The sequence below is a fragment of the Tubulanus polymorphus genome, chromosome 6, assembly GCF_964204645.1.
Source record: "Tubulanus polymorphus chromosome 6, tnTubPoly1.2, whole genome shotgun sequence".
NCBI classification, from domain to species: domain Eukaryota; kingdom Metazoa; phylum Nemertea; class Palaeonemertea; order Tubulaniformes; family Tubulanidae; genus Tubulanus; species Tubulanus polymorphus.
Window position 1 is genome coordinate 15550316 of NC_134030.1, and position 27283 is coordinate 15577598.

Sequence of the window (27283 nt, forward strand, 5' to 3'; positions counted from 1 at the left end):
CATCTTTTTAAATCCCTGGATAAGCTCGCTTCGGATATATCTCAGTAATGATTATTTTTCCCAAAAATTCTCCCCTTCGAAAAACCTAAACAACCAATGTACGCTTGCTCTAAGTTTGCCATTGCACTATTGTTACCTTTTCTAGCTATTTGTACTGTTTGTCGCAAATAGATTGCGTCCTCTATTACAGGAATTAAGGATACAGCTCTGGGACAAGTTTCTCAACAAACGTTAGTTTAAATTAACCATCATCCAATATGATACATGACCAAATACACTGACAAAGGTCCAATGTACACATTTCAAACTTCAAACCATGTTTTATCATTAGAAAATTACGACACAACCTACGATCTCTCACTAGAGATCACCTCTTTTGAATTTGTACACAGTGAGTTTTCGTATCGTATTATCGTATTTTCAATTCTCTGCATTTGAGTGTGACTATTCTACAATTACAAAGTTATTTTAGCAATGAAGTTTTAATTATCCACTGGTAAACTTACTCACTTTTGGCAACTGACCTAAGATCGTGGATTGGTCTCAGGTGGCCTGCTGATCCACTCTGTTTTTACTTCTAAAGGAATATACAGTATAAGAATTAAAAAGTATATTTTATGTACTATATCTTTATATCGCGATAAATCGTGTACGTATGATTGAAAAAACGATATTCTATCGAGTCTCATGATAATCAATAATTAGCAACCCAAGCAGCTTAAGTTTTCATCCTACCAAAATTTTCCTCGAAACTCTCAGCATTATTTCAAGGGTCGGTGTTAGAAAATATATGAAGGACGCGTTCACAGGTTAACGAGGCCAAAAATCTTCCCGAAAATTTCAAATTTTTACAAGCAAAAAATATTTCATGTCCACAAATTGCAAATTGTGTTTTCAAAGTAAACGATTGAGTGTGGAATTGTTTCGAATTCAAGGTTCTCCCATTAACACTCCGGTATTTTTCAATAAGGTAAGTCAAACTATTGTTGATGTGATCAGATGGCCAGTTAAATACCATTATATTGAAAGATATGTTATATTTAATGCATCTTTTCTAAGGCCTTACAGTCTTCTCCATTGGTCAGCAGTAATTGGAAGATGTGGGTTTCATACCAGAGTACGAGAGTACGAGACACCACTCATCACCACAAGTAATTTTTTTCCCTTATAAATGGGGGATAGTAAAGCATTCTTAGCAACAATAAATAACAGAATAAAACCAGCAAAAAAACAATTTGAAAAAAGAAATTGAACAAAAAATATTGAAATTAGAAAAGATAAAAATAAAATATGGAGAGAAAGTATCAGCGAATTTAAGCTACTGTAATGTTAGTACATCGCGAGAATTTAAAGTATTTTTACCTGATAAATGGGTTTCATTGAGTACAGAGGAATTAAAAGATTTATAAGGATTTAAAATAATCTATCATGGGAAAAATGAAGACGGTCATCATGATTTAGAAATTGTTGATTAAATAGAAAAATAAAAATAATGAATATCTAGAAACCAAAATGACCTTAGTCGTTTTACGAATAACTTACTATAATCATGCTAACCAAACATCTGTTACATGAAGAGAGTACTTCATTTGAATATTGATTGATCAAACAGGTGTTGCAATTCAACGTTGTTGTTATATTGGATACCTAGCAGTTATATAATAAGCACGCAGTACATACAACACACACAGGATACATTCTCTCTCGTGATTAAAAGGAATTCAGTTTTCAAGGTAAGTTTTAGCAAAATTGCCCTATCCTCGACCTACAGAGTTTTCAGGGGATAAGCATCCCATTATTGAAAGGCGCCACGGAACGCTTATCCCCAGTCATTTCTACTTACACCCCCGCGACCCACGTCAACCGGGATCTCCTTCAATGATTGGCAGAAATCACATTATATTAAAGGCGCCTAATGTAATTTCTACCAATCTCGAAATTCGAAACCGAGGGAGAAACCCGGAGAGTAGACGAAGGTGCATTTTCAAAATGCCTCTGCTGGCCAGAGCTACTCTAGTAGTGAATTGAATTACCTTATATACTTAGCTAAAACACCGAAGTAAATGTTGCTGGTGTTTACTAAAGATATACGTGAAATTTGAAATTATAAATTATTTCGAATGAAAAGAATATAAGAATGAAAACTGATAAATGAATTATGGATTTGTAACTTAATTATGATATAATTTTTAATCAAATTAGTAATCAGTTATCCATGTTAATTGATTAACAAATTCAAATTCAAATATTCATTTCAGCATCACACCCAGTGCTGCCATCTTTCAATGTAAGAAAAAACTAATAATAAGAAACGACTGTAATACAATATTCAAGTAAAAACTTCAAATTAAAAAACAAAATAAATTAATAAAAATAATGAATATCTAGAATCCGAAATGACTTATCTGGACAATTTAATTGCTCCACATAGATAGACAAAAGTAGTGAGATATTCAATTAATTAAGAAAAATTATTTTTTTTGCTTTTTTTCTAAAATATTAATCCATTTTTTTTATTGTCAATTTTGGAATTTCAGAAGTATTTTCATTTTTGATAGCAGTTGTTTCAGAATTATTAATATCGTGAATTTTATTTGATTTCTTATACCAATTACGCCCAATCAAAATGAATACAATTACAAATCCATCTGTAAAATATAGACATTTATCAAATATTCTATTATTAGAAGGAGTAGAAATTACAATATTTTCACAATTTTTATTACTTATTTTTTCTTTTACAGCTTTTTTATACTCTTGTGATTTAATTCCTAATTGCCGAGACCATTCAATTTGTTTCTGAGTTCTCGGTTCTTTCTTCACAGTTAATTCCTTCACTTCTTCCACTACGCTCATTTATTATAGAAAAATTTTTACTTTCAATATTTGAAAATGTTATAACTCCAGTTGATAATAATGTCATAAATCCACCTAATTGAAATGATAAATATCCAATCCATTTATTTAATTCAGTCATAACTAAATAATCATTTTTTAAATCAGCATATAATCTATTTTCATCTTCAATTGGCAGCATATAATTACATAATTTACTATAACCTTTTACTACATTTTCAGATATCGCGTCATTAATTCTAGCTGTTCTCGCGGTTTCATAAATCTTGAATAATCTAATAATTGCATCTGATTTCATTGTATCGAATTCATTATAAGTTAAATTTTTACCGATAAAATTTTTACATTTTCCAGATGCTATTAATATTTCTAAATGATGTTTACAATAGAGATAATTTTCATAATTATTATTTGTTGTAACATTATTTAAAGCACCATCATCTGGAGTTAATTTTGTTTCTGTTATTCCTAAATCATCTAAAGTTTTTTCAATTGGAACATCGCCATTTTTAGATTTTATTTTCTTTTGAATGAATTCTCGCTGGCGATAAAACCAAAGTAATGAATCGTCGTAGGCGATAAAACCAAAATATTGAATTTTTCGCGGGCGATAAAACCAAAATATTGAATTGTCGCGGGCAACAAAACCAAAATATTGAATTGTCGCGGGCGACAAAACAAAAATAATGAATTATCGCGGGCGATAAAACCAAAATATTGAATTGTCGCGGTCGATAAAACCAAAATATTGAATTGTCGCGGGCGTCAAAACCAAAACCAAGAATTGTCGCGGGCGACAAAACCAAAATAATGAATTGTCGCTGGAGAAAAAACCAAAGTAATGAATTGTCGTGGGCGATAAAACCAAAATATTGAATTGTCGCGGGCGATTAAACAGTAATAATGAATTGTCGCGGGCGATAAAACCAAAATAATGAATTTTCCCTAGTGACAAAACCAAAATAATGAATTATCGCGGGCGATAAAACCAAAATATTGAATTTTCGCAGGCGATAAAACCAAAATTATGAATTGTCGCGGGCGATAAAACCAGAATAATGAATTTTTCGCGGGCGATAAAACCAAAATAATGAATTGTCGCGGGCAACAAAACCAAAATATTGAATTGTCGCGGGCGACAAAAACAAAGTATAAAACCAAAATAATGAATTGTCGCGGGCGTCAAAACCAAAAACAAGAATTGTCGCGGGCGACAAAACCAAAATAATGAATTGTCGCTGGAGATAAAACCAAAGTAATGAATTGTCGTGGGCGATAAAACCAAAATATTGAATTTTCGCGGGCGACAAAACCAAAATATTGAATTGTCGCGGGCGACAAAACCAAAAAAAGAATTGTCGGGGCGACAAAACCAAAGTTTAAAACGAAAATAATGAATTGTCGCGGGCGTCAAAACCAAAAACAAGAATTGTCGCGGGCGACAAAACCAAAATAATGAATTGTCGCTGGAGATAAAACCAAAGTAATGAATTGTCGTGGGCGATAAAACCAAAATATTGAATTTTCGGGGGCGACAAAACCAAAATATTGAATTGTCGCGGGCGACAAAACCCAAAAAAGAATTGTCGGGGCGACAAAACCAAAATAATGAATTGTCGCCGGCGATAAAACCAAAATAATGAATTGTCGCGGGCGATTAAACAGTAATAATGAATTGTCGCGGGCGATAAAACAAAAATAATGAATTTTCTCACGCGACAAAACCAAAATAATGAATTGTCACGGGCGATTAAACAGTAATAATGAATTGTCGCGGGCGTCAAAACCAAAAACAAGAATTGTCGCGGGCGACAAGACCAAAATAATGAATTGTCGCTGGAGATAAAACCAAAGTAATGAATTGTCGTAGGCGATAAAACCAAAATATTGAATTTTTCGCGGGCGACAAAACCAAAATATTGAATTGTCCGGGGCGATAAAACCAAAATAATGAATTTTCTCGGGCGACAAAACCAAAATAATGAATTATGGCGGGCGACAAAACCAAAATATTGAATTGTCGCGGACGACAAAAACAAAATATTTAAAAAAAATAATGAATTGTCTCGGGCCACAAAACCAAAAAGAAGAATTGTCGCAGGCGACAAAACAAAAATAATGAATTGTCGCTGGAGATAAAACTAAAGTAACGAATTGTCGCGGGTGATAAAACCAAAATATTGAATTGTCGCGGGCGACAAAACCAAAAACAAAAATTGTCGCGGGCGACAAAAACAAAATATAAAACCAAAATAATGAATTGTCGCGGGCGACAAAACCAAAATAATGAATTCTCGCTGGCGATAAAACCAAAGTAATGAATCGTCGTAGGCGATAAAACCAAATATTGAATTTTTCGCGGGCGATAAAACCAAAATATTGAATTGTCGCGGGCGACAAAACCAAAATATTGAATTGTCGCGGGCGACAAAACCAAAATAATGAATTTTCGTGGGCGATAAAACCAAAATATTGAATTGTCGCGGGCGACAAATCCAAACTAATGAATTGTCACTGGCGACAAAACCAAAAAAAGAATTTTCGGGGCGACAAAACCAAAATAATGAATTGTCGCGGGCGATAAAACCAAAATAATGAATTATCGCGGGCGATAAAACCAAAATATTGAATTGTCGCTGGCAACAAAACCAAAATATTAAATTGTCGCAGGCGACAAAACCAAAAAAAAAATTGTCGCGGGCGACAAAAACAAAGTTTAAAACGAAAATAATGAATTGTCGCGGGCGTCAAAACCAAAAACAAGAATTGTCGCGGGCGACAAAACCAAAATAATGAATTGTCGCTGGAGATAAAACCAAAGTAATGAATTGTCGTGGGCGATAAAACCAAAATATTGAATTTTCGCGGGCGACAAAACCAAAATATTGAATTGTCGCGGGCGACAAAACCAAAAAAAGAATTGTCGGGGCGACAAAACCAAAATAATGAATTGTCGCGGGCGATAAAACCAAAATAATGAATTGTCGCGAGCGACAAAACCAAAATGGTGAATTGTCGCGGGCGACAAAACCAAAGTAATGAATTGTCGCGGGCGATAAAACCAAAATAATGAATTGTCGCGGGCGATAAAACCAAAATAATGAATTGTTCCGGCCGACAAAACCAAAATGGTGAATTGACGCGGGCGACAAAACCAAAATGGTGAATTGTCGCGGGCGACAAAACCAAAATGGTGAAATGTCGCGTGCGATAAAACCAAAGTAATGAATTGTCGTGGGCGATAAAACCAAAATAATGAATTGTCTCGTGGGACAAAAACAAAATATTGAATTGTCACGTGCGACAAAACCAAAATAATGAATTATCGCGGGCGATAAAACCAAAATATTGAATTGTCGCGGGCGATAAAACCAAAATATTGAATTGTCGCGGGCGATAAAACCAAAATAATGAATTGTCGCGGGCGACAAAACCAAAATAATGAATTGTCGCGTGCGTCAAAACCAAAACCAAGAACTATCGCGGGCGACAAAACCAAAATAATGAATTGTCGCTGGAGATAAAACCAAAGTAATGAATTGTCGTGGGCGATAAAACCAAAATATTGAATTGTCGCGGGCGACGAAACCAAACTAATGAATTGTCACGGGCCACATAACCAAAAAAAGAATTGTCGGGGCGACAAAACCAAAATAATGAATTGTCGTGGGCGATAAAAACCAAAATATTGAATTGTCGCGGGCGACAAATCCAAACTAATGAATTGTCACTGGCGACAAAACGAAAAAAAGAATTTTCGGGGCGACAAAACCAAAATAATGAATTGTCGCGGGCGATAAAACCAAAATAATGAATTATCGCGGGCGATAAAACCAAAATATTGAATTGTCGCGGCCGATAAAACCAAAATATTAAATTGTCGCGGGCGACAAAACCAAAAAAAAAATTGTCGCGGGCGACAAAAACAAAGTTTAAAACGAAAATGCTGAATTGTCGCGGGCGTCAAAACCAAAAACCAGAATTGTCGCGGGCGACAAAACCAAAATAATGAATTGTCGCTGGAGATAAAACCAAAGTAATGAATTGTCGTGGGTGATAAAACCAAAATATTGAATTTTCGCGGGCTACAAAACCAAAATATTGAATTGTCGCGGGCGAAAAAACCAAAAAAAGAATTGTCGGGGCGACAAAACCAAAATAATGAATTGTCGCGGGCGATAAAACCAAAATAATGAATGGTCGCGAGCGACAAAACCAAAATGGTGAATTGTCGCGGGCGACAAAACCAAAATAATGAATTGTCGCGGGCGATAAAACCAAAATAATGAATTGTCGCGGGCGATAAAACCAAAATAATGAATTGTTCCGGCCGACAAAACCAAAATATTGAATTTTTCGCGGGCGATAAAACCAAAATATTGAATTGTCGCGGGCAACAAAACCAAAATATTGAATTGTCGCGGGCGACAAAACAAAAATAATGAATTATCGCGGGCGATAAAACCAAAATATTGAATTGTCGCGGTCGATAAAACCAAAATATTGAATTGTCGCGGGCGTCAAAACCAAAACCAAGAATTGTCGCGGGCGACAAAACCAAAATAATGAATTGTCGCTGGAGAAAAAACCAAAGTAATGAATTGTCGTGGGCGATAAAACCAAAATATTGAATTGTCGCGGGCGATTAAACAGTAATAATGAATTGTCGCGGGCGATAAAACCAAAATAATGAATTTTCCCTAGTGACAAAACCAAAATAATGAATTATCGCGGGCGATAAAACCAAAATATTGAATTTTCGCAGGCGATAAAACCAAAATTATGAATTGTCGCGGGCGATAAAACCAGAATAATGAATTTTTCGCGGGCGATAAAACCAAAATAATGAATTGTCGCGGGCAACAAAACCAAAATATTGAATTGTCGCGGGCGACAAAAACAAAGTATAAAACCAAAATAATGAATTGTCGCGGGCGTCAAAACCAAAAACAAGAATTGTCGCGGGCGACAAAACCAAAATAATGAATTGTCGCTGGAGATAAAACCAAAGTAATGAATTGTCGTGGGCGATAAAACCAAAATATTGAATTTTCGCGGGCGACAAAACCAAAATATTGAATTGTCGCGGGCGACAAAACCAAAAAAAGAATTGTCGGGGCGACAAAACCAAAGTTTAAAACGAAAATAATGAATTGTCGCGGGCGTCAAAACCAAAAACAAGAATTGTCGCGGGCGACAAAACCAAAATAATGAATTGTCGCTGGAGATAAAACCAAAGTAATGAATTGTCGTGGGCGATAAAACCAAAATATTGAATTTTCGGGGGCGACAAAACCAAAATATTGAATTGTCGCGGGCGACAAAACCCAAAAAAGAATTGTCGGGGCGACAAAACCAAAATAATGAATTGTCGCCGGCGATAAAACCAAAATAATGAATTGTCGCGGGCGATTAAACAGTAATAATGAATTGTCGCGGGCGATAAAACAAAAATAATGAATTTTCTCACGCGACAAAACCAAAATAATGAATTGTCACGGGCGATTAAACAGTAATAATGAATTGTCGCGGGCGTCAAAACCAAAAACAAGAATTGTCGCGGGCGACAAGACCAAAATAATGAATTGTCGCTGGAGATAAAACCAAAGTAATGAATTGTCGTAGGCGATAAAACCAAAATATTGAATTTTTCGCGGGCGACAAAACCAAAATATTGAATTGTCCGGGGCGATAAAACCAAAATAATGAATTTTCTCGGGCGACAAAACCAAAATAATGAATTATGGCGGGCGACAAAACCAAAATATTGAATTGTCGCGGACGACAAAAACAAAATATTTAAAAAAAATAATGAATTGTCTCGGGCCACAAAACCAAAAAGAAGAATTGTCGCAGGCGACAAAACAAAAATAATGAATTGTCGCTGGAGATAAAACTAAAGTAACGAATTGTCGCGGGTGATAAAACCAAAATATTGAATTGTCGCGGGCGACAAAACCAAAAACAAAAATTGTCGCGGGCGACAAAAACAAAATATAAAACCAAAATAATGAATTGTCGCGGGCGACAAAACCAAAATAATGAATTCTCGCTGGCGATAAAACCAAAGTAATGAATCGTCGTAGGCGATAAAACCAAATATTGAATTTTTCGCGGGCGATAAAACCAAAATATTGAATTGTCGCGGGCGACAAAACCAAAATATTGAATTGTCGCGGGCGACAAAACCAAAATAATGAATTTTCGTGGGCGATAAAACCAAAATATTGAATTGTCGCGGGCGACAAATCCAAACTAATGAATTGTCACTGGCGACAAAACCAAAAAAAGAATTTTCGGGGCGACAAAACCAAAATAATGAATTGTCGCGGGCGATAAAACCAAAATAATGAATTATCGCGGGCGATAAAACCAAAATATTGAATTGTCGCTGGCAACAAAACCAAAATATTAAATTGTCGCAGGCGACAAAACCAAAAAAAAAATTGTCGCGGGCGACAAAAACAAAGTTTAAAACGAAAATAATGAATTGTCGCGGGCGTCAAAACCAAAAACAAGAATTGTCGCGGGCGACAAAACCAAAATAATGAATTGTCGCTGGAGATAAAACCAAAGTAATGAATTGTCGTGGGCGATAAAACCAAAATATTGAATTTTCGCGGGCGACAAAACCAAAATATTGAATTGTCGCGGGCGACAAAACCAAAAAAAGAATTGTCGGGGCGACAAAACCAAAATAATGAATTGTCGCGGGCGATAAAACCAAAATAATGAATTGTCGCGAGCGACAAAACCAAAATGGTGAATTGTCGCGGGCGACAAAACCAAAGTAATGAATTGTCGCGGGCGATAAAACCAAAATAATGAATTGTCGCGGGCGATAAAACCAAAATAATGAATTGTTCCGGCCGACAAAACCAAAATGGTGAATTGACGCGGGCGACAAAACCAAAATGGTGAATTGTCGCGGGCGACAAAACCAAAATGGTGAAATGTCGCGTGCGATAAAACCAAAGTAATGAATTGTCGTGGGCGATAAAACCAAAATAATGAATTGTCTCGTGGGACAAAAACAAAATATTGAATTGTCACGTGCGACAAAACCAAAATAATGAATTATCGCGGGCGATAAAACCAAAATATTGAATTGTCGCGGGCGATAAAACCAAAATATTGAATTGTCGCGGGCGATAAAACCAAAATAATGAATTGTCGCGGGCGACAAAACCAAAATAATGAATTGTCGCGTGCGTCAAAACCAAAACCAAGAACTATCGCGGGCGACAAAACCAAAATAATGAATTGTCGCTGGAGATAAAACCAAAGTAATGAATTGTCGTGGGCGATAAAACCAAAATATTGAATTGTCGCGGGCGACGAAACCAAACTAATGAATTGTCACGGGCCACATAACCAAAAAAAGAATTGTCGGGGCGACAAAACCAAAATAATGAATTGTCGTGGGCGATAAAAACCAAAATATTGAATTGTCGCGGGCGACAAATCCAAACTAATGAATTGTCACTGGCGACAAAACGAAAAAAAGAATTTTCGGGGCGACAAAACCAAAATAATGAATTGTCGCGGGCGATAAAACCAAAATAATGAATTATCGCGGGCGATAAAACCAAAATATTGAATTGTCGCGGCCGATAAAACCAAAATATTAAATTGTCGCGGGCGACAAAACCAAAAAAAAAATTGTCGCGGGCGACAAAAACAAAGTTTAAAACGAAAATGCTGAATTGTCGCGGGCGTCAAAACCAAAAACCAGAATTGTCGCGGGCGACAAAACCAAAATAATGAATTGTCGCTGGAGATAAAACCAAAGTAATGAATTGTCGTGGGTGATAAAACCAAAATATTGAATTTTCGCGGGCTACAAAACCAAAATATTGAATTGTCGCGGGCGAAAAAACCAAAAAAAGAATTGTCGGGGCGACAAAACCAAAATAATGAATTGTCGCGGGCGATAAAACCAAAATAATGAATGGTCGCGAGCGACAAAACCAAAATGGTGAATTGTCGCGGGCGACAAAACCAAAATAATGAATTGTCGCGGGCGATAAAACCAAAATAATGAATTGTCGCGGGCGATAAAACCAAAATAATGAATTGTTCCGGCCGACAAAACCAAAATGGTGAATTGTCGCGGGCGACAAAACCAAAATATTGAATTGTCGCGGGCGATAAAACCAAAATAATGAACTGTCGCGGGCAACAAAACCAAAATAATGAATTATCGCGGGCGATAAAACCAAAATATTGAATTGTCGCAGGCGATAAAACCAAAATATTGAATTGTCGCGGGCGACAAAACCAAAAACAAAAATTGTCGCGGGCGACAAAAACAAAATATAAAACCAAAATAATGAATTGTCGCGGGCGACAAAACCAAAATAATGAATTCTCGCTGGCAATAAAACCAAAGTAATGAATCGTCGTAGGCGATAAAACCAAAATATTGAATTTTTCGCGGGCGATAAAACCAAAATATTGAATTGTCGCGGGCGACAAAACCAAAATATTGAATTGTCGCGGGCGACAAAACCAAAATAATGAATTGTCGTGGGCGATAAAACCAAAATATTGAATTGTCGCGGGCGACAAATCCAAACTAATGAATTGTCACTGGCGACAAAACCAAAAAAAGAATTTTCGGGGCGACAAAACCAAAATAATGAATTGTCGCGGGCGATAAAACCAAAATAATGAATTATCGCGGGCGATAAAACCAAAATATTGAATTGTCGCTGGCAACAAAACCAAAATATTAAATTGTCGCGGGCGACAAAACCAAAAAAAAAATTGTCGCGGGCGACAAAAACAAAGTTTAAAACGAAAATAATTAATTGTCGCGGGCGTCAAAACCAAAAACAAGAATTGTCGCGGGCGACAAAACCAAAATAATGAATTGTCGCTGGAGATAAAACCAAAGTAATGAATTGTCGTGGGCGATAAAACCAAAATATTGAATTTTCGCGGGCGACAAAACCAAAATATTGAATTGTCGCGGGCGACAAAACCAAAAAAAGAATTGTCGGGGCGACAAAACCAAAATAATGAATTGTCGCGGGCGATAAAACCAAAATAATGAATTGTCGCGGACGACAAAAACAAAATATTGAATTGTTGCGTGCGACAAAACCAAAATAATGAATTGTCGCGGGCAACAAAACCAAACTAGGGGTCCAGGGACACCATGCTCACTTGGGAAGTGGTTTCAAATGCTCAACAATCTAACAATTTCAATACATAACGCCCTCTAGTGACCATATACAAAAACCAATGACCTTGAAACCCACCACAATCATAGAACATGTGAGCAGCTATGATTTTGTAATCGATTGTGATAACAAAATATGCCTCGTTACCAATTTAATATGGAAATACTAAGTTATTCTACTATTCAACGCCCCCTGGTGACCATATGCAAAACCCAATGACCTTAAAACTCACCCCAATCGTAGTACATGTCATAAAATACAACTTTGCAATTGATCATAGTAACAAAATATGCCTAGGTACCAATCTAAAAAGAAAATACTAAGACATTCTACTATTCAACGCCCCCTGGTGACTATATGGAATAACTAATGTCCTTAAAAACTCACCACAATCATAGACGATGTCATGAACTACAACTTTGCAATAGATCATGGTAACAAAATATGCCTTGGTACAAATATAGCAATACTAAGTTATTGTATATACATACAAAAACCAATGACCTTGAAACTCACCAAAATCATAGAACACGTTATGGGCTACAACTTTCCAATTGAATATAGCAACACAATATGCTTAGGTATCAATTTAATGTGGAAAAACTTTTTCCCACCTCAGTACTGATGACACCAAGATGGCCGCCAATTGCGTCATAATTGGCTGATCAAAGATACTTGTCCCAGGTATAAAACATCCCTCTCTAAAGAATACCCATCAGCAATTGCAATGAGAAATGGCAAACCAGTAGGAAGCTACGTGACCTAGAATTTTGGCCAAAATTGACATTTTTGGGCACTAAAAAGGTCATAGGACGGCCATCTTGAGTCAGATCGACCCAATTTTCTTATGCTGATGGGCCTTTGGTAGATTCAAATATAAACGAAAGATCAAGGTAATTGATCAAAGCGTCTTCAAAATTTCCCACGAAAACTTCGAAAATGTTTAAACAGTGCTGATTTTGGCAAACAACAATGGCTGCCAGTCGGCCATCTTGAATCTGATAGGGCCAGTTTTTGGGCTGACGATGTGTCTAGGGTAGATACATGTATAAACCAAATATCAAGACATTACCTTGAAGTGTCTTCAAAACTTCCCAAAATAACTGGATTCCGTCTATGGACGGACCGACGGACGAAAAGTGAACGCAATAGCCCGCTGGGACTAAAGTCCCAAGTGGACTGAAAAATAATTGTTGCGGGCGACAAAACCAAAATATTGAATTGTCGCGGGCGACAAAACCAAACTAATGAATTGTCGCGGGCGACAAAACCAAACTAATGAATTGTCGCGGGCGATAAAACCAAACTAATGAATTGTCGCGGGCGATAAAACAAAAATATTGAATCGTCTCGGGCGACAAAAACAAAATATTGAATCGTCGCGGGCGACAAAATCAAAATAATGAATTGTCGCGGGCGACAAAACCAAAATAATGAATTGTCGCGGGCGATAAAACCAAAATAATGAATGGTCTCGGGCGACAAAACCAAAATAATGAATTGTCGCGGGCGATAAAACCAAAATATTGAATTGTCGCGGGCGACAAAACCACAAAAAAAATTGGCACGGGCGATAAAAACAAAATATAAAACCAAAATAATGAATTGTCGTGGGCGATAAAACCAAAATATTGAATTGTCGCGGGCGATAAAACCAAAATAACCAATTGTCGCGGGCGATAAAACCAAAATAATGAATTATCACGGGCGATAAAACCAAAATATTGAATTGTTGCGGGCGATTAAACCAAAATAATGAATTGTCTCGGGCGACAAAACCAAAATAATGAATTGTCGCGGGCGATAAAACCAAAATAATGAATTGTCGCGGGCGATAAAACCAAAATATTGAATTGTCGCGGCCGATAAAACAAAATTAATGAATTGTCGCGGGCGACTAAACCAAAATATTGAATTGTTGCGGGCGACAAAACAAAAATAATGAATTGTCGCGGGCGACAAAACCAAAATGGTGAATTGTCGCGGGCTACAAAACCAAATGGTGAATTGTCGCGAGCGACAAAACTAAAATAATGAATTGTCGCGGGCGATAAAACCGTAATAATGAATTTTTCCGGGCGATAAAACAAAAATAATGAATTGTCTCAGGCGACAAAACAAAAATAATGAATAATCGCGGGCGATAAAACAAAAATATTGAGTTGTCGCAGGCGATAAAACCAAAAAAGGAAATTGTCGCGGGCGACAAAAACAAAATATAAAACCAAAATAATGAATTGTCGCGGGCGACAAAACCAAAATAATGAATTGTCGGTGGCGATAAAACCAAAGTAATGAATTGTCGCGGGCGATAAAACCAAAATATTGAATTTTCGTGGGCAACAAAACCAAAATATTGAATTGTCGCGGGCGACAAAACCAAACTAATGAATTTTCGAGGGCGACAAAACCAAACTAATGAATTGTCGCGGGCGACAAAACCAAAAAAAGAATTGTCGGGGCGACAAAACAAAAATAATGAATTGTCGCGGGCTATAAATCAAAATTAATGAATTGTCGCGGGCGACAAAACCAAAATATTGAATTGTCGCGGGCGACTAAACCAAAATATTGAATTGTTGCGGGCGACAAAACGAAAAAAAGAATTGTCGGGGCGACAAAACAAAAATAATGAATTGTCGCGGGCTATAAATCAAAATTAATGAATTGTCGCGGGCGATAAAACCAAAATAATGAATTGTCGCGGGCGACAAAACCAAAATGGTGAATTGTCGCGGGCGACAAAACAAAAAAGGTGAATTGTCGCGGGCGACAAAACCAAAATGGTGAATTGTCGCGAGCAACAAAACTAAAATAATGAATTGTCGCGGGCGATAAAACCAAAATAATGAATTGTCCCGGGCGATAAAACCAAAATATTGAATTGTCGCGGGCGACAAAACCACAAAAAAAATTGGCACGGGCGATAAAAACAAAATATAAAACCAAAATAATGAATTGTCGTGGGCGATAAAACCAAAATATTGAATTGTCGCGGGCGATAAAACCAAAATAACCAATTGTCGCGGGCGATAAAACCAAAATAATGAATTATCGCGGGCGATCAAACCAAAATATTGAATTGTTGCTGGCGATTAAACCAAAATAATGAATTGTCTCGGGCGACAAAACCAAAATAATGAATTGTCGCGGGCGATAAAACCAAAATAATGAATTGTCGCGGGCGATAAAACCAAAATATTGAATTGTCGCGGCCGATAAAACAAAATTAATGAATTGTCGCGGGCGACTAAACCAAAATATTGAATTGTTGCGGGAGACAAAACCAAAAAAAGAATTGTCGGGACGACAAAACAAAAATAATGAATTGTCGCGGGCTATAAATCAAAATTGATGAATTGTCGCGGGCGATAAAACCAAAATAATGAATTGTCGCGGGCGACCAAACCAAAATGGTGAATTGTCGCGGGCGACAAAACCAAAAAGGTGAATTGTCACGGGCGACAAAACCAAAATGGTGAATTGTCGCGAGCGACAAAACTAAAATAATGAATTGTCGCGGGCGATAAAACCGTAATAATGAATTGTCGCGGGCGATAAAACCAAAATAATGAATTGTCTCGTGGGACAAAAACAAAATATTGAATTGTCACGTGCGACAAAACCAAAATAATGAATTATCGCGGGCGACAAAACCAAAATAATGAATTTTCGCGGGCGATAAAACCAAAATAATGAATTATCGCGGGCGATAAAACCAAAATATTGAATTGTCGCGGGCAACAAAACCAAAATAATGAATTGTCGCGGGCGATAAAACCGTAATAATGAATTGTCGCGGGCGATAAAACCAAAATAATGAATTGTCTCGTGGGACAAAAACAAAATATTGAATTGTCACGTGCGACAAAACCAAAATAATGAATTATCGCGGGCGACAAAACCAAAATAATGAATTTTCGCGGGCGATAAAACCAAAATAATGAATTATCGCGGGCGATAAAACCAAAATATTGAATTGTCGCGGGCAACAAAACCAAAATAATGAATTGTCGCGGGCGATAAAACCGTAATAATGAATTGTCGCGGGCGATAAAACCAAAATAATGAATTGTCTCGTGGGACAAAAACAAAATATTGAATTGTCACGTGCGACAAAACCAAAATAATGAATTATCGCGGGCGACAAAACCAAAATAATGAATTTTCGCGGGCGATAAAACCAAAATAATGAATTATCGCGGGCGATAAAACCAAAATATTGAATTGTCGCGGGCAACAAAACCAAAATATTGAATTTTCGCAGGCGATAAAACCAAAATTATGAATTGTCGCGGGCAACAAAACCAAAATAATGAATTGTCGCGGGCGATAAAACCGTAATAATGAATTGTCGCGGGCGATAAAACCAAAATAATGAATTGTCTCGTGGGACAAAAACAAAATATTGAATTGTCACGTGCGACAAAACCAAAATAATGAATTATCGCGGGCGACAAAACCAAAATAATGAATTTTCGCGGGCGATAAAACCAAAATAATGAATTATCGCGGGCGATAAAACCAAAATATTGAATTGTCGTGGGCGATAAAACCAAAATATTGAATTGTCGCGGGCGATAAAACCAAAATAACCAATTGTCGCGGGCGATAAAACCAAAATAATGAATTATCGCGGGCGATCAAACCAAAATATTGAATTGTTGCTGGCGATTAAACCAAAATAATGAATTGTCTCGGGCGACAAAACCAAAATAATGAATTGTCGCGGGCGATAAAACCAAAATAATGAATTGTCGCGGGCGATAAAACCAAAATATTGAATTGTCGCGGCCGATAAAACAAAATTAATGAATTGTCGCGGGCGACTAAACCAAAATATTGAATTGTTGCGGGAGACAAAACCAAAAAAAGAATTGTCGGGACGACAAAACAAAAATAATGAATTGTCGCGGGCTATAAATCAAAATTGATGAATTGTCGCGGGCGATAAAACCAAAATAATGAATTGTCGCGGGCGACAAAACCAAAATGGTGAATTGTCGCGGGCGACAAAACCAAAAAGGTGAATTGTCACGGGCGACAAAACCAAAATGGTGAATTGTCGCGAGCGACAAAACTAAAATAATGAATTGTCGCGGGCGATAAAACCGTAATAATGAATTGTCGCGGGCGATAAAACCAAAATAATGAATTGTCTCGTGGGACAAAAACAAAATATTGAATTGTCACGTGCGACAAAACCAAAATAATGAATTATCGCGGGCGACAAAACCAAAATAATGAATTTTCGCGGGCGATAAAACCAAAATAATGAATTATCGCGGGCGATAAAACCAAAATATTGAATTGTCGCGGGCAACAAAACCAAAATAATGAATTGTCGCGGGCGATAAAACCGTAATAATGAATTGTCGCGGGCGATAAAACCAAAATAATGAATTGTCTCGTGGGACAAAAACAAAATATTGAATTGTCACGTGCGACAAAACCAAAATAATGAATTATCGCGGGCGACAAAACCAAAATAATGAATTTTCGCGGGCGATAAAACCAAAATAATGAATTATCGCGGGCGATAAAACCAAAATATTGAATTGTCGCGGGCAACAAAACCAAAATAATGAATTGTCGCGGGCGATAAAACCGTAATAATGAATTGTCGCGGGCGATAAAACCAAAATAATGAATTGTCTCGTGGGACAAAAACAAAATATTGAATTGTCACGTGCGACAAAACCAAAATAATGAATTATCGCGGGCGACAAAACCAAAATAATGAATTTTCGCGGGCGATAAAACCAAAATAATGAATTATCGCGGGCGATAAAACCAAAATATTGAATTGTCGCGGGCAACAAAACCAAAATATTGAATTTTCGCAGGCGATAAAACCAAAATTATGAATTGTCGCGGGCGATAAAACCAGAATAATGAATTTTTCGCGGGCGATAAAACAAAAATATTGAATTGTCGCAGGCGATAAAACCAAAAAAGAAAATTGTCGCGGGCGACAAAAACAAAATATAAAACCAAAATAATGAATTGTCGCGGGCGACAAAACCAAAATAATGAATTGTCGGTGGCGATAAAACCAAAGTAATGAATTGTCGCGGGCGATAAAACCAAAATATTGAATTTTCGTGGGCGACAAAACCAAAATATTGAATTTTCGCGGGCGACAAAACCAAACTAATGAATTGTCGAGGGCGACAAAACCAAACTAATGAATTGTCGCGGGCGACAAAACCAAAAAAAGAATTGTCGAGGCGACAAAACAAAAATAATGAATTGTCGCGGGCTATAAATCAAAATTAATGAATTGTCGCGGGCGACAAAACCAAAATATTGAATTGTCGTGGGCGACTAAACCAAAATATTGAATTGTTGCGGGCGACAAAACCAAAAAAAGAATTGTCGGGGCGACAAAACAAAATTAATGAATTGTCGCGGGCTATAAATCAAAATCAATGAATTGTCGCGGGCGATAAAACCAAAATAATGAATTGTCGCGGGCGACAAAACTCAAAAGGTGAATTGTCGCGGGCGACAAAACCAAAATGGTGAATTGTCGCGAGCAACAAAACTAAAATAATGAATTGTCGCGGGCGATAAAACCAAAATAATGAATGGTCTCGGGCGACAAAGCCAAAATAATGAATTGTCGCGGGCGATAAAAACAAAATATTGAATTGTCCCGGGCGATAAAACCAAATTAATGAATTATCGCGGGCGATAAAACCAAAATATTGAATTGTCGCGGGCGATAAAACCAAAATAATGAATTGTCGCGGGCGACAAAACCAAAATATTGAATTGTCGCGGAATGATGCAATCGTGAGTTGAAATAATACCTGAACAAATCGATGCACAGACATTTACTTATATATCTACTTGAACAATCGAGCTTCTCAGTAATATACTCAGTTTTTACGAAACCTGGAGTTTTTGTTTCAGAGAAATTTGAGTATCAGTATCCGATGCTATATACTAACGTTAACGTTAGTTATCATCGCTCCGTCATGCTAAGTTATACATTTCATGTCAACCAGTATCTACAGGCAGCTGTACATTGTGTACACACTATATCTGAATACGAGGCTGGAATAGCAGGCTCACTTCACGTAGGTTCATGATGAGGAGAAACTCGCAGCTGATCCCCGGAACGACGATGTAGTAACACACGTCGATTCGTAGATGTTTACGGCTCGACAGTGCTTTTAAAATCTAAAGTAGTAAATTTCCAGTGTATCGGTAATATGATTTGATGAGGAAAATGGGCTATTGTTAAAATCACTGTTTGAAGACCGCGACTGAATGTGAAGTCTGCGGCAATAAATTAGTTCATTTATACTTGAATTGATAATCGAAGTGACAGTCAGCCTGCGGGTTGATTTCGGGATGACGACTCGAAAAACATGTCGCCCCATTGAATGGGGCTAAATTTTCGATGTTTACGGCCCGACAGCGCTTTTGTAACGATGATTCGTGAAAAAACACGCGGGCTATTTGTAGATCTCAGTGAGCTGAACGATATTATATGGATTGTATATGAAACAGCGGTAAGGTAACAAAGCCTATGTTCTTTTGGTAAACATAGTGTGGAAGAAAATAATAATAATAATAATCACGCGGATATCAATAGGGTTTTCTGTGAAATAACAGAAAACCCTAAATATAGCTGCAAAGCAGCGATAACGGGTTTTCTGCACAGTCTTAGAATCCTGTTCAACGGTGGATTTCAACAAAGCATTTGATAAGGCTCAACATCAGCCATTACTAAACAGGCTATTAGGAAACAGTATCAATGATAGGTCGCCCAAATGGCTCAGCAGTTATCTCTGAACGGAAACTTGTAACCGAAATCAACGGAACGCCTCATCTTGGAATTAGACGGTGTAACTAGTGGAGTCACGCAAGGTAGTATCCTAAGTCGTCTTCTGTTTAATCTCCTGACAATTGACATACACAGTAATCCAAAATATACCAGACCGAGTAAATTTCCAAAACGACCTTAACACACTGTTCAATCAAAAAACTTAATGTTCCGCCAAACCACGGGCGACAAAACCAAAATTATGAATTGTCGCGGGTGACAAAACCAAAATATTGAATTGTAACGGGTGACAAAACAAAAATAATGAATTGTCGCGGGCGATAAAACCAAAATAATGAATTGTCGCGGGCGATAAAACCACAATAATGAATTGTCGCGAGCGTTAAAACCAAATTATTGAATCGTCCCGGGCGATAAAACCAAAATAATGAATTGTCGCGGACGGCAAAAACAAAATAATGAATTGTTGCGTGCGACAAAACCAAAATAATGAATTGTCGCGGGCGACAAAACCAAACTTGGGGTCCAGGGACACCATGCTCACTTGGGAAGTGGTTTCAAATGCTCAACTATCTAACAATTTAAATACATAACGCCCTCTAGTGACCATATACAAAAACTAATGACCTTGAAACCCACCACAATCATAGAACATGTGAGCAGCTATGATTTTGTAATTGATTGTGATAATAAAATATGCCTCGTTACCAATTTAATATGGAAATACTAAGTTATTCTACTATTCAACGCCCTCTGGTGACCATATGCAAAACCCAATGACCTTAAAACTCACCACAATCGTAGTACATGTCATGAAATTTTGCAATTGATCATAGTAACAAAATATAAGGAAATACTAAGCCTAGTAAATAAGGAAATACTAAGCCATTCTACTATTCAGCGCCCCCTGGTGACTATATGGAATAACTAATGTCCTTAAAAACTCACCACAATCATAGACGATGTCATGAACTACAACTTAACAATGGATCATGGTAACAAACTATGCCTAGGTACCAATCTAATAAGGAAAAACTAAGCTTTTCTACTATTCAACGCCCCCTTGTGACGATATGGATTAACTAATGTCCTTAAAAACTCACCACAATCATAGACGATGTCATGAACTACAACTTTGCAATTGATCATGGTAACAAAATATGCCTTGGTACAAATATAATATAGCGATACTAAGTTATTGTATTATTCAACGCCCCCTGATGGCCACATACAAAAACCAATGACCTTGAAACTCACCAAAATCATAGAACACGTTATGGGCTACAACTTTCCAATTGAATATAGTAACACAATATGCTTAGGTATCGATTAATTGTGGAAAAACTTTTTCCCACCTACGAATGAGTACTGATGACACCAAGATGGCCGCCAATTGCGTCATAATTGGCTGATCAAAAATACCTGTCCCAGGTATAAAACATCCCTCTCTAAAGAATATCCATCAGCAATTGCAATGAGAAATGGCAATCCAGTAGGAAGCTACAGGACCTAGAACTCTGGCCAAAATTGACATTTTTGGGCACTAAAAAGGTCATAGGACGACCATCTTGAGTCAGATCGACCCAATTTTCTTATGCTGATGGGCCTTTGGTAGATTCAAATATAAACGAAAGATCAAGGTAATTGATCAAAGCGTCTTCAAAATTTTCTTTGGGCGGCAAAACCAAAATAATGAATTGTCGCGGGCGATAAAACCAAAATAATGAATTGTCTCGTGCGACAAAACCAAAATAATAAATTGTCACAGGGCAATAAAACCAAAATAATGAATTATCGCGGGCGATAAAACCAAAATATTGAATTGTCGCAGGCGATAAAACCAAAATAATGAATTGTCGCGGGCGACAAAACCAAAAAAAATTGTCGCGGGCGACAAAAACAAAATATAAAACCAAAATAATGAATTGTCGCGGGCGTCAAAATGAAAAGAAGAATTGTCGCGGGCGACAAAACCAAAATAATGAATTGTCGCTGGAGATAAAACCAAAATATTGAATTGTCGCGGGCGACAAAACCAAACTAATCAATTGTCGCGGGCGACAAAACCAAAAAAAGAATTGTGGGGGCAACAAAACCAAAATAATGAATTGTCGCGGGCGACAAAACCAAAATGGTGAATGGTCCAGGCGACAAAACCAAAATGGTGAATTGTCGCGGGCGACAAAACCAAAATGGTGAATTGTCGCGGGCGACAAAACAAAAAAAGAAGAATTGTCGCGGTCGACAAAACCAAAATAATGAATTGTCACTGGCGATAAAACCAAAATGGTGAATTGTCCAGGCGACAAAACCAAAATTGTGAATTGTCGCGGGCGACAAAACCAAAATAATGAATTGTCGCGGGCGATAAAACCAAAATAATGAATTGTCTCGGGTGACGAAACCAAAATAATGAATTGTCGCGGGCGATAAAACCAAAATAATGAATTGTCGCGGGCGATAAAACCGAAATAATGAATTGTCGCGGGCGACAAAACCAAAATGGGGAATTGTCGTGGGCGACAAAACCAAAATAATGAATTGTCGCGGGCGACAAAACCAAAAAAAAAATTGTCACGGGCGACTAAAACAAAATATAAAATCAAAATAATGAATTGTCGCGGGCGACACAACCAAAAAGAAGAATTGTCGCGGGCGACAAAACCAAAATAATGAATTGTAGCTGGAGATAAAACCAAAGTAATGAATTGCCGCAGGCGACAAAACCAAAATATTGAATTGTCGCGGGCGACAAAACCAAACTAATGAATTGTAGCTGGAGATAAAACCAAAGTAATGAATTGTCGCAGGCGACAAAACCAAAATATTGAATTGTCGCGGGCGACAAAACCAAAGTAATGAATTGTCGCAGGCGACAAAACCAAAATATTGAATTGTCGCGGGCGACAAAACCAAAATAATGAAGTGTCGCGGGCGATAAAACCAAAATAATGAATTGTCGCGGGCGATAAAACCAAAATAATGAATTGTCGCGGGCGACAAAACCAAAATGGGGAATTGTCACGGGCGACAAAACCAAAAAGAAGAATTGTCGCGGGCGACAAAACCAAAATAATGAATTGTCGCGGGCGATAAAACCAAAATATTGAATTTTCGCGGGCGACAAAACCAAAATATTGAATTTTCGCGGGCGTCAAATCCAAAATATTGAATTTTCGCGGGCGACAAAACCAAAATACTGAATTGTCGCGGGCGACAAAACCAAACTAATGAATTGTCGCGGGTGACAAAACCAAAAAAAGAATTGTCGGGGGCGACAAAACCAAAATATTGAATTGTCGCGGGCGACAAAACCAAACTAATGAATTGTTGCGGGCGACAAAACCAAAAAAAGAATTGTCGGGCGACAAAACCAAAATAATGATTCGTCGCGGGCGATAAAACCAAAATAATGAATTGTCGCGGGCGACAAAACCAAAATGGTGAATTGTCCAGGCGACAAAACTAAAATGGTGAATTGTCGCGGGCGACAAAACCAAAATAATGAATTGTTGCGGGCGATAAAACCAAAATGATGAATTGTCTCGGGCGACAAAACCAAAATAATGAATTGTCGCGGGCGACAAAACCAAAATATTGAATTGTCACGGGCGACAAAACCAAACTAATGAATTGTAGCTGGAGATAAAACCAAAGTAATGAATTGTCGCGGGCGACAAAACCAAAATATTGAATTGTCGCGGGCGACAAAACCAAAATGGGGAATTGTCGCGGGCGACAAAACCAAAATAATGAATTGTCGCGGGCGACAAAACCAAAAAAAAAATTGTCACGGGCGACTAAAACAAAATATAAAATCAAAATAATGAATTGTCGCGGGCGACACAACCAAAAAGAAGAATCGTCGTGGGCGACAAAACCAAAATAATGAATTGTAGCTGGAGATAAAACCAAAGTAATGAATTGCCGCAGGCGACAAAACCAAAATATTGAATTGTCGTGGGCGACAAAACCAAAATGGTGAATTGTCCAGGCGACAAAACTAAAATGGTGAATTGTCGCGGGCGACAAAACCAAAATAAAGAATTGTCGCGGGCGACAAAACCAAAATGGGGAATTGTCGCGGGCGACAAAACCAAAATAATGAATTGTCGCGGGCGACAAAACCAAAAAGAAGAATTGTCGCGGGCGACAAAACCAAAATAATGAATTGTCGGGGGCGACAAAACCAAAATATTGATTTGTCGCGGGCGACAAAACAAAACTAATGAATTGTCGCAGGCGACAAAACCAAAAAGAAGAATTGTCGCGGGCGACAAAACCAAAATAATGAATTGTCGCTGGAGATAAAACCAAAATGGTGAATTGTCGCCGGCGATAAAACCGTAATAATGAATTGTCGCCGGCGATAAAACCGAAATAATGAATAGTCTCGGGCGACCTAACCGAAATAATGAATTATCGCGGGCGATAAAACCAAAATATTGAATTGTCGCGGGCGATAAAACCAAAATATTGAATTGTCGCGGGCGACAAAACCAAAAAAAAAATTGTCGCGGGCGACAAAAACAAAATATAAGTAATAGGGATAATAGGCTTTCAGATCAAAGGTCTAAGGGTCGAGCTCGTAAAAAAATGAAAATAATAATAATTTACAGCTGAATTAGTCGCGCACACTCCTAATTCAACTGTAAATTATTATTATTTTCATTTTTTACTCACTCACCCCTTCAACCTTTGATATGAAAGCCTATTATCCCTAATACTCCTAAAATATTCATATATATGAATAAAATATAAATGAATAACTTCTAAAATCAATTTTAATAAAAAATTTGATATTAAAATGGAAACAAATAAGTACTACTGTCCAACATGTAATATCAATATAGATAAATCCCAAAAAGCAAGGCACAATAAAACTAAAACACATTTAGAGAATAAATTGAAACTAGAATATGAAGATGATATATTAGAAACTAAATTAGATGAATTAAAGAATGAAAAAGATACATATAAATGTGATACATGTAATCAATCATTCAGTGATAAAAGATATTTTAAAGAACATTTAAAATCTAAAAGTCATATTAGAAATAAGAATAATGATAACTTATTTTCATTATTTAACATTAAAAATTATATCTCAGCAACAAATTTAGTGTATGGAAGACAATATAAAATTGATAATATTTCTATAATCAATCAAATATTATCAAATGAAGCATATTTAATTATTGAACTGATAGATAATGGAATCAAAAATCCTAACATATTTCATACAGTTTTAAATCATAAAGGAACTTTAGATGAAAAAATGATAAATATTCTTGAAACTCCTTTCAATGATAGAAATGATGATTTAATACTTTCTAGAGGTTACAATAATTTGATTAACTTAAGAATTGATAAAAGACAATTATATTATTTAAATTTGATGATAAACCAATTATCTATAATGAAAATTCATCAAATATTGGTATTCAATGTGAATTAGATAATAATAATTCTTATAAAGATATTGGAATTCAATGTAATTTAGATGATGAAATTGTTGCGCCTAAATATAATCCTAATGAAAGCGTTTTATGTAATTGTGGAAAATATTATACTCGAAGCAATAAATCACACCATCTTAAATCAAAATATCAAAATATAACTCCAAATATTAACCAATTTAGTAAAAAAATACGTATAATAAATGGAACCAGAACAACCACAAACTATCAATATTACAAATAACACTGGTGTTATAAATATATATTACAAGAAGTGTTCTAAATGTGAATTTGATAAATTAGCTTTAACAGAATTTAGTAAGCGTAAGATTAGCAAAGATGTTTTCAATATTGCTGTAAAACTTTTTTTAAACTATATACCAAACAATACCGAGAAGATAATATAGAACATTATAATTATTATATGGCAGAATATATGAGAGAAAGATATCAAACAGATCTTAATTTTAGATTGAAACAATGCTTAAGATCTAGATTAACACAATTATTCAACAAAGAAACGCATTCAGAAACACTATCTAATTTATTGGGTTGTTCAGATGAATTCTTAAAATCATGGATAATATTTCAATTCGATGATAAAATGAATATAAATAATGATGGTAATTATTTTCATATTGATCATGTGTTGCCTATTTCTAAATTTGACATGAATGATGAATATGATAAAAAGTTAATTTGGAATTGGAAGAATTAAAGACCTCTTGAAAAGAAAGAAAATAAAATAAAATTTAATAAACTAGATTTACAGTTATATTTGGATCAATTAGATAAAGCAAAGAAATTCATTGAATTATGGAATAATGATCAAAATAATGAACAATACGTTGAGTCTTAAATGAGAGTTTGAAGAATAATAGAATTTAAATAAAATATGATAAAAAAACAATAACTTTAACTGCTTGTGAATTCTATTATATGTTTAATATTTTCTTTTCAAAAAAGAATACTTTATATCACAAATAAAAAATACTAAAAAACAATAACTAATACTAAAATTCTTTACCTTTTACTAAGCTAGTATTAATCTAAAGAGATACTGGTATCATTTTATAATACTTATAATATTTTTCTTATTAAATTTCTCTAATATAAATGTCAAAGAAATCTAATAAGAATAATATTGATATTGAAAAGACATTAGATGATTTGGGTATAAGTGATAATAAAGATACAGTTGTAACTAATTGTGCTCAAGTTAATTGTAATATAGATTATGAATACTATTTATATTGTAAACACCATCTAGAACTATTGATTGCCGGTGGAAAAACTAAAGAGTTTTTAAATAGAATTATTACTTTTCAAGAATTAGACTCTATGAAACCCGATAAAGTAATAAAATATTTTAAGATTTTGGAGAGGCAAGATGAGCCCGAATAAATGATTCTATTTCAGATGGTATTGTCAAATGTTATTCTAAGTTATGTAACCAGTTAATACCAATTAATGATGAAAATAAATTATATAGTGATTTGAAAAATGACTATTTAGTTATGACTGAATTACAAAAATTGGTTGGTTATGCTTCATCTCAAATAGGATCGGTTATGACATTAATTTCTACTGGTGTCATAACATTTTCGAACATCAAGCCTATGGAATATAAATCAGGTAAGAACGAAACAGATGTACTACAACCAAACGTCGAAACAGAAAATGAATCAGAACAAAAATTAACTAAAATAAATGAGTGATAGCGTTAAGAAGAAGCCTAGATCCGAGAAACAAATTATATGGGCAAGAGAATTAGGTAAAAGATCTTCAGAATTAAAAAAAGCTAAGAAAAAGAAATTAACTGATATAAATGAATCACAGACTTTATCTGATATTGATTCAAATAATAATCCATCTAATTCTTCTAATGCTGGAAGTAATTATAAATTATATATTACAATTGGATCAGTAACAGTTATTATATTATCCGGCGTAATATATAAATCAAAATTCAAATCTGATGA